This window comes from Somniosus microcephalus, chromosome 30 (genome assembly GCF_052327205.1).
Source record: "Somniosus microcephalus isolate GS21.2 chromosome 30, FLI_Smic_1.0, whole genome shotgun sequence".
NCBI classification, from domain to species: domain Eukaryota; kingdom Metazoa; phylum Chordata; class Chondrichthyes; order Squaliformes; family Somniosidae; genus Somniosus; species Somniosus microcephalus.
In genome coordinates, this window is record NC_141016.1 from 32,274,606 (window position 1) to 32,288,891 (window position 14,286).

The following is a 14,286-nucleotide window of genomic DNA, read 5'->3' on the forward strand; positions in this document are numbered from 1 at the left end:
AAAACTGTAGTCAATGAGAATCAGGGGGATAACGCTCCACTGGTTGGAGTCATACCTAGCACACAGAAAGATGGTTGTGGTGATTGAAAGTCAATCATCACAGCCCCAGGATATTGCTGCAGGAGTTCCTCAGGGCAGTGTCCTAGGCCAAACCATCTTCAGCTGCTTCATCAATTAACTTCGCTCCAACACAAGTCCAGAAATGGGGATGTTTGCTGATCACTGCACATTCAATGGCAATACCATCACGGAATCCCCCACCATCAACATCCTGGTGATTACCATTGACCAGAAACCTAACTGGGCCAACCACATAAATACTGTGGCAACAAGAGCAGGTCAAAGGCTAGGTATTCTTCGGCGAGTGGATCACCTCCTGACTCCCCAGTGCCTTTCCACTATCTACAAGGCACAAGGAAGGAATGTGATGGAATACTCTCCACTTGCCTGGGTGAGTGCAGCTCCAACTCAAGAAGCTCGACACTATCCAGGACAAAGCAGCCCATTTAATTGACACCCCATCCACCACCTTAAATACTCACTGTCTCCACCACCAGCGTACCGTGGCTGCAGAGTGTATCATCTACAAGATGCACTGCAGCAACTCTCCAAGGCTTCTTCATCAGCACCTCCCAAACCCGCAACCTCTTCCACCTAGAAGGACAAGGACAGCAGGTGCATGGGAACACCACCACATCCAAGTTCCCCTCCAAGTTACACACCATCCTGAATTAGAAGCATATCGTTGATCATTCATTGCTACTGGGTCAATATCCTGGAACTCTCTACCTAACAACACTGTGGGTGTACCTTCACCACACGGACTGCAGCGTTTCAAGAAGGCGGCTCACCACCACCTCCTCAAGGACAACTAGGTATCTGCAATAAATGCTGGCCTTTCCAGCGATGCCCAGAGCTGATAAGCAAATAAAAATAACCCATTGATGCAGTGAGTGCCAGACCACCACCACCCTCGGGGTGAAAACATATCTCCTCAAATCCCCTCCAAATTCCTACCAATTACTTTAAATCAATGTCCCCCTGGTTATCGAACCCTCTACTAAGGGATATAGGTCCTTCCTATCCATTCTATCATGGCCCCGCATAATTATAAACAACTCAATTAGGTCTTCCCTCAGCCTGCTTTGTTCCAAAGAAAACAACCCCAGCCTATCCAATCTTTTTTCACAACCAAAATTCCACAGCCCAGGCAAGATCCTCGTAAATCTCCTCTGCACCCACACTGGTGCAATCACATTCTTCCTCTAATGTGGTGAGCAGAATTGTAACAGTATTGTAGCTGCGGCCAACTAGTGTTTCGTACAATTCAAGTATAACTTCCCTGCTCTGATATTATTTGCCTCGGCGAATAAAGGCAAAAATCCCATATGCCTTCTTAACCAATTATCCACCAGTCCTGCTACCTTCAGGGATCTGTGGACATGCACTCTATAGTCCCTCTGATCCTCTGCACTTCTCAGTGTCCTACCATTTATTGTGTATTCCCTTGCCTTGTGAGCCCTCCCCAAAAGCATTACCACATACTTCTCTGGATTGAATTCCATTTGCTACTGTTCTGCTCACCTGACCAGTCCATTGATATCTTCCTGCAGTCTGCAGCTGTCTTATTCATTATCAACCAAACTGCCATTTTTTGTATCATCTGCAAACTTCTTAATCATACTTCCTACGTTCAAGTCCAATTGATTGATATATGCAACAAAAAGCAAAGGGCCCTGTACTGAGCCCTGCGGAACCCCACTGGAAACAGCCTTCGAGTCACAAAACACCCTTCGACCATTACCCTTTGTTTCCTGCCTCTGAGCCAAGTTCGGATCCAAATTGCCACATTGCCTTGGATTGGCTTTTACTTTCGCGACCTTGCAAAAACCCAATAGACTACACCAAATGCACCACACTCATCGAATCTCAGGTATCATCTGTGGAGAGAGAAACAGAGTTAACGTTTCAGATCGATGACATTTCATCAGAGCTAGAAACTGGTATACATGTAACAGTTTTTAAGCAAGTACAGAGACAATGAAAGGGAGAGGGGAGGAAAGAACAAAAGGATGGAAAGCAGGAGTGATTAAATGACAAATTGGAAGATGGTGCGAGGCTAAAGGGGGTCATAATGGAACAAGTATAGAAACAAAAGAGGGGTCTAGATGAGCTGAGAATGAGAAGAGCAGAATAATTACCAGCAACTGCTGTGCAATAAACTGGGAGCAGTGGTTATGATCTGAAAACGTTGAATTCAGTGTTGGGTCCTGAAGGCTCTAAAGTGCTGAATCGAAAGATCAGATGCTGTTCCTCGTACTTCCATTGAGCTTCACTGGAACAGTGTAGGAGTCCGAGGACAGTGAGGTCAGAATGGAATTGGGGCGGAGAACTAAGATGACAGGTGACTAGAAGTTCAGGATCAAGCTTGCGGACTGAATGGAGGTGTTCCGCAAAACGATCACCCAATCAGCGTTTGGTCTCCCTAATGAAGAGTGAGCCCAAAATACAGTGTACTAAATTCAAAGAAGGAACAGTAAATTCTAGGCACCACAATTTAGGAAGGGCGTGAAGGCTTTAGAGAGGGCACAGGAGAGAGGCACTCGAATAGAAACATAGAAACATAGAAGATAGGATCAGGAGTAGGCCATTCGGCCCTTTGATCCTGCTCCACCATTCAATGACATCATGGCTGATCATCCAAATTCAGTACCCTGTCCCTGCCTTCTCCCCATATCCCTTGATCCCTTTAGCCTTAAGAAATATATCCAACTCCTTTTTGAATATATTTAATGAACTGGCCTCCACCGCCCTCTGTGGCAGAGAATTCCACAGGTTCACCACTCTCTGGGTGAAGAAATTCCTCCTCATTTGAGTCCTAAATGGCTTAACCCTTATCCTTAGACTATGACCCCTGGTTCTGGACTCCCCGGCCATCATAAACATCCTTCCTGCATCTAGTCTGTCCGGGCCTGACAGAATTTTATAGGTTTCAAAGAGGTCCCCTCTCAATCTTCTAAACTCCATTGAGTATAAGCCCAGTCGACACAATCTCTCCTCATACGTCATTCCTGCCATCCCAGGTATCAGCCTGGTGAATCTTCGCTGTGCTCCTTCCATGGCAAGAACGTCCTTCCTCAGGTAAGGCGACGAAAACTGCACACAATACTCAAGGTGCGGTCTCACCAAGGCCCTGTACAACTGTAGCAAGACATCCTTGTTCCTGTACTCGAACCCTCTTGCTACGAAGGCCAACATACCATTTGCTTTCTTAACCGCCTGCTGCACCTGCATGCTTACCTTCAGCACCTGGTGCACAAGAACACCCATGTCTCTTTGCACTTGCCCTTCTCCCAAACTATTGCCATTCAAATAATAATCTGCCTTCCTGTTTTTGCCACCAAAGTGGATAACCTCACATTATAGTGCATTTGCCATGTTTCTGCCCAATCACCCAATCTGTCCAAATCGTACTGGAGTTTCTCGACATCCTCCTCACAGCTTACCCTCCCACCCAGCTTTGTGTCGTCTGCAAATTTGGAGATATTACATCCAATTCCCTCGTCTAGATCATTAATATATATTGTGAACAGCTGGGGTCCTAGGACCGATCCTTGCGGTACCCCAATAGTCACTGCCTGCCACTCGGAAAACGACTCATTTATTCCAACTCTCTGCCTTCCAGGGTTGAGAGATTACAATTACGTGGATAGACTGGAGAAGCGTGGCTTGTTCTACTTCGAGCAGACATGACTAAGATGAGTTTAGATAGTGTAAATGAAGAGAAATGGTTACCAATGGCAGAACTATCGATAACCAGAGGTAAGCTGATTGGCAAAAGAATCAGGGGTGAAATGAGGCAACACTTTTTTATGCAACGACTGGTTAGGATTTGAAATACACTTCCTGATAGGGTGGTGGATATAGATTCTACAGTGGGTGGTGGATATAGATTCTACAGTAGCCTTCAAACCGGATAGTGATACATACTTGAAGGGGAAAATAAATGTAGGGATATGGGGCAAGAGCGGGGGAGTGAGACTAACTGGATATCTCTTAAAAAGAGCGGACACAGACACTATGGTCCAAATGGACGCCTTCTGTGCTGTACTATTCTTTGATTCTATAAATCGCTGTTTCACCTGGAAAGTGTGTTTGGGACCCTGGATGGTGGGAATGGAGGAGTTAAAAGGGCAGGTATTTCATGTCCTCCGTTTGCACGGGAATGTATCGTGGGATAGGGAGGGGGTGTTGTAGCTGATTGAAAAGTGGACCAGGGTGTCGCAGAGGGAACAGTCACTTTGGAATGATGGAAGGGGAGGTGAGGGGTGGATCTCTTTGGTGGTCACATCACATTGGAAGTGGTGGAAATGGCAGAGGATGATCCGTTGCATGTGGAGGCCGGTGGAGTGGAAGGTGAAGACAAGGGGATCCCTATCATGGCTCTGGGAGGGAGGGTAAGGGGTGAGATCAGAAGTGCAATTAATGGCATGGACACGGTCGAGGGCCCTGACAACCACGGTGGAGGGGAATCTGCGGCTGAGGAAAAAGGAAGACACATCAGAAACAATGGTATGGAAGGTGTCAATTTCAGAATCGATGCGACAGAGATGGAGAAACTAGAAGAGTGGAATATAGTTTTTACAGGAAGCGGGATGGGAGGAAGTGAAATCAAGGTAGCTGTGGGACTCACTGTGCTTATAGATGATATTGGTCAACAGCCTAATCCCAGAAATGGAGATAGAGAGGTCGAGGAAGGGAAGGGAAGAATCGGAGATGAAGCATATGAAGGCCAGGAAGAGGTGGAAATTGGAAGCAAAGATGATGGTATTTTCCAGTTTGAGGCAGAGCAGGAAGTGTCACCAATACTGTCATCAGTATACCGGATATAGAGGTGAAGAAGGGGACCTGACTAGAACCGGATAAAGAATGTTCCACGTGTTCCACGAAAAGGCAGGCATAGCTAGGACCTATACGGTTTCCATAGGAACACCCTTTATTTGCAGGAAGAGAGTGGAGTCAAAGGAGAAGTTGTGTAATGTAAGGGTGGTGGATGGAGAATACTTGGGTCTCCGCTCAAGGAGGAAGCAGAGGATCCTTAGGCCATCCTGGTGGGGGATGGAGGTGTAGGGGGACTGGGTGTCCATGGTGAAAAGGAGATGGTTAGTGCCAGGAACAGTGGCGGAGGGTGTCGACCTGAAACGTTAACTCTTTTTCATTCCACAGCTGCTGCCTGACCTGCTGAGTACTTCCGGCATTTTCTGTTTTTAACATCCTTTTATTCCTGGATATAAATATCATGTTAAATGTAGACAACTCAATAGTCTCGAAGAGAGTTCTTTCATTATGTCTGAGCACTGTATATTTTACAGTTTGAAATGTGTTGCCCTTTTAAAACTCTTTCTATATCCTGATTACAATCAGTGTATTGACTGAGAGAGCGTGTGGTTTACAGCATTTACTGTCAGTCACAGACTGCAAGGTCTTTAACCGAATGTTAATCAAGCCGTTAAACACACAGACAAAAACTGACCTGAACCATTCAGACCTATTGTAGAGTGGCCTTTATATCATGTTAGAAAATGACAGGGATAACCAGCTGAAATATCTACTTAAAATTTCTGTTCTCCTCTCGGGATATAAAGGGGCCGTTTAAAAGGACCTCAGATAATCAATTGTGCGGGTATTGATAGTGTTGTGTTTGGACTGGGATTTTGTTTGTCTCATTATTATAGATTCCGGTGGATTCTCCACAATCCCAAATCAGTCTCATTGGTAGAAGAAACCGAGGAATATGGAGCATTTCACGGCGATGTTCTACAGAGATACTCAAATGATTTGATTTGCATTTCAGAGAGGGCAACCACTCCAACAGGGGACCTTTATCAAGCAGTTGGGTTGACCTTCAGTCTGAATGTGATCTGAAGCACAGAATGTTTAGTTTTGCTTGTATCAGTTATTAGGAACGTGGTAACAGGGCACTTAGAACATCGAAATATGATTAGGCTGAGTCAACACTGTCTTATGAAAGGAAAATCGTGCTTGACCAATCTGTTACAGGTTCTTGAAGATGTACCTAGTCGGATGGATAAGGGGGAACCACTGGATGAGGTGCAATTCGATTTTCAAAAAGCTATCGATAAGGTGCCACACAAGAGGTTATTAAACAAAATTAGGACTCATGGGATAGGGGGTAGTATATTAGCATGGATTGAGGATTGGTTAATGGACAGAAAACTGAGAGTAGGAATAAATGGGACTTTTTCGGTTTGGCAGGCTGTAACTAGTAGGGTACCACGAGGATCAGTGCCTGGGCCTCAGCTGCTTAAAATCTATATTTATGACTTAAATGAAGGGACTGAGCAAAACGTATACAAGTTTGCTGATGATAAAATGATCAGTGGGAAAGTTAGCTGTGAGGAGGATGCGAAGAGGCTGCAGAGAGATAGAGACAGGTTGACTGAGTGGGTAAGAACTTTGCAAATGGAATACAATGTGGGGAAGTGTGAAGTTATCCACTTTGGTAGGAAAAACAAAAAAGCTGAATATTTTTTGAATGGTGAGAGACTGGGAAATGTTTGCATTCAGAGGGACCTGGGTGTCCTTGTACATGAATGACAGAAAGTTCACATGCAGGTACAGCAAACAATTAGGAAAGCAAATAGTATGTTAGCTTTTGTTACAAAGGGCTTAATGTATAACAGTAAATAAGTCTTACTACAATTATACAGGGCATTAGTGTGGCCACACCTGGAGTACTGTGGACAGTTCTGGTCTCCTAACCTAAGGAAAGACATACTTGCCTTCGAGGGAGTGCAACGAAGGTTCACTAAACTGGTTCCTTGGATGATGGGATCGTCCTATGAGGAGAGATTGGGTAGACTAGGATTATATTCCCAACAGTTTAGCAGAATGAGAGGGGATCTAATTGAAACATATAAAATTCTTCAGGGGCTTGACAGGTGTAAATCTGATAAAATGATTCCCCTGGCGGGGTCACAGTCTCAAAATAAGTGGTCGGCTATTTAGAACTGAGATGAGGGGAAAATTCTTCACTCAAAGGTTTGTGAATCTTTGGAATTCTCGACCCCAGAGAGCTGTGGCTGCTCAGACGTTGAGTATGTTCAAGATGGAGGTCAATATTTTTGGGAAACTAAGCGAATTAAGGGATATGGGGTAGTTCGGGAAGGTGGAGTTGATGAAGAAGATCGGCCAGGATCTTGTTGAATGACGGAGCAGGCTCGAAGAGCCAAATGGCCTTCTCCAGCTCCTATTTCTTATGTTATTTCGGTGCTTCGAATAGCGGGTGCCTGCTCTATGGGTATTTAGTTCTTATTATTAAATTGTGAGGGACAATTCCGTGCAGTGATTCGGCTCGTGTCCTTTTTTGATTAGTTCTTGTTAGATTGTGAGTGACGGTTCAGTGCAGTGATTCAGCTCCTGTCTCTTGCTCTCTTTAGTTCATTCTGCATCGGTTCCATTATGTTCTAAAAGACAATTTTAAACATATCGGTTCACTCAATACTTGGATAATTTTCCTTTGTTTATACAGTGATTGCCAATTGAAGTTCGATTCACAAATCGGGTCACCTTTTAGAGAGCGGGTGTCCAATGAACGATCTCTGCAGTTGTCTCTCGAGGCTTATCTCATTTGTCTGCCATTGAACACCTGCTCTGATTTTTCCTTTTGGCGGAATGATGCTGAATTTCGACAAGTAGTTCAATATTACATCGCACCAGCGAACTTATTTCCTCTCCACCCCGATTTAAACATTCCGAAAGGACTGTTCCCTCCATGACACCCTGGTCCACTCTTCTATCACCCACAACACCGGCTGCAGTTCCCACGGCATCATCCCAAGCAAGCACATTAGATGCAGCACCTACTCTTTCACCTCATCCCTTCCTACCGTCCCGGGCCCGAAATCCTCCTTCCACGTGAAACAGCGATTTACTCCTTTTAATTTAGTCTACTGCATTCACTGCTCACGATGCAGTCTCCTGTACATTTGGGGGACCAAACACAGGTTGGGTGATCGCTTTGCTGAACATTTCCATTCAGTCTGCAATCATGACCCTGAGCTTCTGGTCACATGTCATTTTAATTCTCCGCCTCACTCCCACTCTGACCTCTCTGACCGTGACCTACTGCACTGTTCTAATGAAGCTCAACCGAAGCTCGAGGATCAGCACCAGATATTTCGATGAGGTACTTGACAACCTTCCGGACTCAACATCGAATTCATCAATTTCAAATCATAACCACTGCTCCTATTTTTTCAGACAGTGGGTGCGGGTAATGAATCTGTTGTCCATTTAAACATTCCTGCCTTCCACCTTATCACACAGCTTCTCTGTTGTTATATCCCCGCCAACTTTCCTTCCCTTGAGGTGGTTTATATTGTTTGGGGGAATGAGGAGGCCACTTATTCCTTGGATGGTAAGAAACTAAATGGGGTAGAGGACTAAAGCGACCGGGGAATATTGATACACAAATCACTAAATCTAACAACACATTAAGGTCATAACGAGTTTTTACGTGAATTGAGAAGATGCGATTATCAGAAAGATTGGACCGGCCAGAGTTCTGCTCTCTGGAAAAACGAAGACTGAGAGGAGGCAGTTTAGAGATCTTCAAAATTATGAAGGAGTCCGACTGCGTGAATGTGGAGAAACTTATGCTGCTTGTGGATGAGTTCATGACAAGGAGGCATTAATATAAAATAGCCTCTAACAGATCAGATAAAGCAGTTAGGTGGATTTATTTTTCACACAGACAGTGGTGAGAATGTAGAACTCGCTGCCACATGGGGTGTTTGATGTAGATAACATTGATACATTCAATGGGAGGCTTGATACTTAAATGAGAGGGAAGGTAACAGACGGGTACGGGGCATGGTGGGATGAGGTCATTAGATTGGGAGGAGGCTTGTGCGGAATTTCCACACCGGCATATTCCTGTTGTGAAAAGCTGCCTTTTTGCTGTGCTGTAGATTCTATTAAGTTATTTGTAATTGTTATCACTGCATGTTCAAGTGGTTTAAAGCCAGGCTTTGAATCAATGCACGCTGTAGAAATAATGCCCAAAAAGTGTTTCTATCCAACACGGCCCCCGTCACAAGGATCACGGTTCTGAATGATTGTTCATTTATCTTCACTGATGATTTACTCTTGGTACATTATGTTCCACATAATTTGTTTATTTGGGTACTTATCATTGCCTGCTAATACATATTTTATTTCCTGAAATTGTTGTTTATTTTTGAACAGTTTTGTTTTGTAGCCCAGCCTGCTCTGACAATTATCACTGACTGTTGTGATTCTACATTCACCCACTGAACAGCAACCTCCATTGTTTATTGCTCAGTTTTGCTGCATTTACACAATGTACAGTGACCCCTTTGTTTATGGCCCAGTTTTGCACTGGAGCTGACCCTGCTCTGACTACTGTCACTGACTGTTGTGATTCTACAGTCACTCACTGTCCAGGGACCACCATTGATGCTTTCACAGTTTTGCTGCATTGATCCACTGTAAAGCGACAGTGTGTCTGAGCCGTGCCGCTCAGAACTGCTTCAGAGTCGCAGTCCATAACTTTGCAACTTTTTGGGACAAGTTGCCAGATATTTGAGGAAATGTGTTTCAATCACTGAGTGAGACTCTCAGAGAGAAGCAGAGCCCACACACATATTTACTGGTAATCAGAAGTTGTAAAGTTTCACCATCGATGTACTGTACCAGGGAGAGACGTGATGTGTTCCCTGTAAACATAAAGGCAAGTGTTTTATAGACAGTGATCACTTGGAATCAAGGATGACCTTCCATAACCCCAGTGTGTGAAAAGCCGCTCGCAGTCTGCAGAGCCTCAGAGCAGTCGCTGTGTGTTTTGCTGTTCTGATGAACTGGCAGGAAGCACCTGGCTTTGTGGTGATTTCTGTGCTCGTGTTTTGTTGAATGTTCCCGTGTAATGTTGACATACTGCTGCTGGACATTTCATCTGGGGGTTTGAACATAGGCTGCATATCACCCAGCGGGTCAATATATCAGGAGGAAGCATATCTGGGTAATGTCATTTATATCACTGCAAACTCATGACAGCTTAGTGTCTGCAAATAAACTTAGCCCTTATCGCAAAGACTGAATCAGAGTACAAGATGGCCGTAATCTGTGTAAACTTTCCTAAATCTATAACAAAAATTATCAACAGCTCAGGATCAATAGACTCTATGCCCAAATCTATCAGTAAATTCAGGAAAAACAGCAGCAGCAATTCTCCCTGTAGTTGTGAAGTGAAATAGAAGAATCCAGGAGCGGTTCAGGCTGATTTTTTACCTGTGTATATCGGTCAATGAAACATTAAAGCTCTAAAGAATCTAACACAATCAGGGGGAGTGCAGCCTGTATCACTGTAAATGGGTAACTCGTTCTGATCCAATCCAAAGAGGGGATCCGTAGGTAGACGGTTGTTTGCAGAAACTGTCCATTGTATCTCAATAAATCATTTTAAATGTGTGTCTGATTTCTCCAAGAGTGCATGTAGATCTGGAGAATGAAAGAAGCTTGAATATTTAATACAGATCAATGAATGGACACAGCTGAGGTGTTACTGTAAAGTTCCCACGTGTCTAAAACAGGCAAATAATTCATTCCCCGGATGTCACGTAGAATGAAACAACTCACCAGAAATGTACATTTAACTAAAGAATTCCCCAACCCGTATTGTCAACAAGATGAAAATCAGTTAAAACAGGGGAAAGCCCCTCATAACTCTGCCCCCACTCACTGGTTTCTGCAGGTGTATCGGGTCGTGCCCCGATCTGATAGACTGGGCCCCCTGAGGTGAGTTCTGTAGATATCAAACAGACTTACAATACTGTGAGTGTGAGCTCTGGCTGATGGCAGCAACCGGCTGTCACAGTAACTTGAAGCACTCGCGCAGAAAGATGGAGGTGGGAAATATTTGGGTCGCTCTCGTGTTTCTCCGAGGAGCCAATCACCTTCCTGCTCTGGTGGGAGTGAAATGCGCCACTTTAAGTGAAGATGGAAACTACAAAAATAGGCAAAGCTTTCTAGCGTGCACATATATCACCGTTCATTTATCATCACTTGGACAAAACACGTGAATTCTTCACCTAACAGCATCATGGGAAGACCATCACCACAAGGACTGCAGTGGGTCAAGGAGAAGGCCCGCCACCATCTGCTCAAGGCAATGAGTGATGGGCAATAAATAGGAACACAGCACGGGATCAAATGGAAAAGAGCAGCAGGGGAGGATTCTGCGACCCCGCCACACCTACAAACACTTACAAACAAAGAAAAAACAGGAAAATACCCTCTGGTCCCTGCAGCATGTCCCACACAAGTGTGATAACTTGTCTGTCACAATAAATAAACTTTCCACTGCACCCGCCATCATGTGATCTCCTGGGAGAGGCGAAAAACCAGCAAAAAACCGTGGCCCATTTGGGGGCAATAATCTGGTAAATTCCTCACCTATGCAATCGAATCTAGTCCAGGAGATCACTCCAGCCTGATAATTCTATACAGTACCAACCTTCTGTACGAAGTTGATTTCCAGCCCGGCCAGAAACAGGTCCAGCTCTCGCTTGAAGGAAGTTAGCGAATCGACGTCCACCGCTGGAGCCGGCAGACGGTTCCAGAGTCTCACTATTCTCTGGGGAATGTCCCACCCCCCTGACATCTCAGCTAGTGCTGGCCTTGTACCTAATATTTACAACCTAAAATTATGCCCCCTGGTCCTACTTAACCAAGTTAAACATCATTTGCCAGTTACAAGCCTAAACCCCCAACACATCAATAGCGGCCTAAAGCAATCGAGCATCATCTGCAGTCCTAACACTCGCAGAAATCTTAATAATATCAGAAAACTTGCAGATCGTGCCCCAAACACCTATATCTAGATCAGTAATTAAAATGGTCAACAACAAAGGTCCCAATACCGATCCCTATAGGATACCACTGGTGACTGGTCTCCAAACAGATCAAAATTAATCTGTAACTACTTTCCGCCTAAGGCCTCTCTGCCAGTTCTCACTGCAGCTCAATATTTTACCAGTAATTCCAAAGGCTTCGATTTGTACAGGCCAGCTCCTAATTTGATGAAATGTTCTCTATGTCGAAGCTTGCCTTCTATATGATGTGAACTCTGTCCTAGTCAATAACCGGTACAGCTCCCTCATGAAAGTATAAAAAGAATCAGCACCCAACACAGCAGGTTGCAATGTATTCTACAGGCTCACTACTCTCTGGGAAAAGAAGAACCGCCAAACATCCCGTCGATTGCTACTCTTACATCATCTAAACCCGTGTCCCCTGGTCCGGTCTGATCTGTTAAACTGAAATAGCCTATCAATAGGCATGCTATCCAGCCTTTTAATTATTTCATAGACATCTATCATGTCATCTCTGAGTGTACGCTGCTCTAAACTGAATAGACCAAGGCCCTTGAGACTATTCCAGTAGCTGATGTTCTTCTTGTAGCTCTGCTATAGATCTTTGCAAAGGCCACTTCATCACCCACCATGTGGGGGTGGAGCGGAGGAGGGAGGGATTCAAAACTGGGCACAGTACTCCAGATGCATTGGTTGTGATCTTCAAAATTTCCTAGATTTAGGAAAGGTCCCAGCGGATTGGAAGATAGCAAATGTAATCCCGCTATTCAAGAAAGGAAGGAGAGTGAAAACCAAGAACTACAAGCCAGTCAGCCTGACATCAGTCATCGGGAAAATGCAGGAATCCATTATTACGGATTTGGTAACAGGGTACTTAGAAAATCAGAATGGGCTGTAATTTGTGACCCTACAGACACGTACGAGGTTTGCATGCGCCCTTCAGGGCCACGCAAATTCTGGGTTTTCGTGCGGGAAGCTCAGGCGCGGTAAACTCTGAAATTGTGATCTGTCCAGAATTTTCCTAACAGATCCAGCGCATCCCCAGGAAAAGGGAATCCACGGGCGGAAAGTTGGGATATTTGCCCAACTTCTGCCCAGCAAAAGCACATGAAATTCTTGTGCATGTTATAAGCAGGTTTCAGGCCTGTTTTACCAGCATAAGAGTTTAAAAAAGCATAAATATAATTTTTATCAATCATTTATACATTTAAAAACCTGTGCAATAAGGTAAGTTTATTTTTAGCCCCTTTAAACATTTTAATTATTTTTCAGAAAATGAAATATTTGTTTTAAATATTTAATTAAATGCCATTCTAATTAATTTTAAATATGTATTTTTTATTTATTTGCTTCGTAGATTTATTTTTGGGAGTATCCCCATTCATGCTTATGGGGTTTCCATATATACAGAATCCACATAAGTATGAATGGGATCCCATTCTTTCATTCATTGGGCTGGCCCACGTGATCCCAGGGGCGCTTGCAAACCACGTGCGCCCCTGAGGTACGTGAGCCTCTACCCGCGGGTACCCGGAGAAGTCCAGGACCGTGAATCTCCAAACCTCCCGGACCACCAGGTAAGGACATTTTATTTGCAGATCAGAGGCCATTCATTGCGGGGAGCCACCGACCGTAAATTCAGGGCTCCTATGATTAGGCAACATGGTTTTCTGAAATGTAAATCATGTTTGACAAATTTATTCGAGATTTTTGAGGTTGTAACTAGCAGCGTAGGGGAACCAGTGGATACAGTATATTTGGAGTTCCAAAAGGCATTCGATAAGGTTCCAAATAAAAGGTTGTTAAGCAAGCTAATGGCACATGGGTTTGGGGGTAAGGTATTAGCATGGATAGAGGATTGGTGAACAGAGAGAAAACAGAACGTAGGGATCAATGGTTCGTTTTCAGATTGTAAGGGTGTAACTAGTGTGGTGTCACAAGGGTCAGTGCTTGGGCCTCAGATACTTACAAACTCAGGAGCTTGAACATAAGTTCGAATTCTTGTAGCAACCCAGATGGTAATTAGGTACCAAAAGTAATAAAAACAGAAAGTGTGAGAAACACTCAGCTGGGCAGGAAAATATGTGGAGCGAGAAACCGAGTTAACGTTTCAGGTAGATGACCTTTCATCAGGTTGCTGTCCCAAGTCATACATTGCTGACCATATGGAATCCATTGTCAAGGGTGTGGAATCAGGGCACTTAGAAAATCATAACATGATTAGGCAGAGTCAACTTGGTTTTAGGAAAGATTTTGACAAATTTATTAGAGTTTTTTGAGAATGTAACCAGCAGGGTAGATAAAGTGCATGTAGCATATTTAGATTTCCACAAGGCATTCAATAAGGTGCCACATAAAAGGCTATTACAGA

The 14,286-nt window shown here is 44.2% G+C and overlaps 1 pseudogene; it reads left to right on the plus strand.

Moving 5' to 3' along the window:
* Positions 1 to 3,749: 3,749 nt before the first annotated feature.
* Positions 3,750 to 14,286, plus strand: part of LOC147098102 (uncharacterized) — a 33,094-nt pseudogene continuing 22,557 nt past the window's right edge.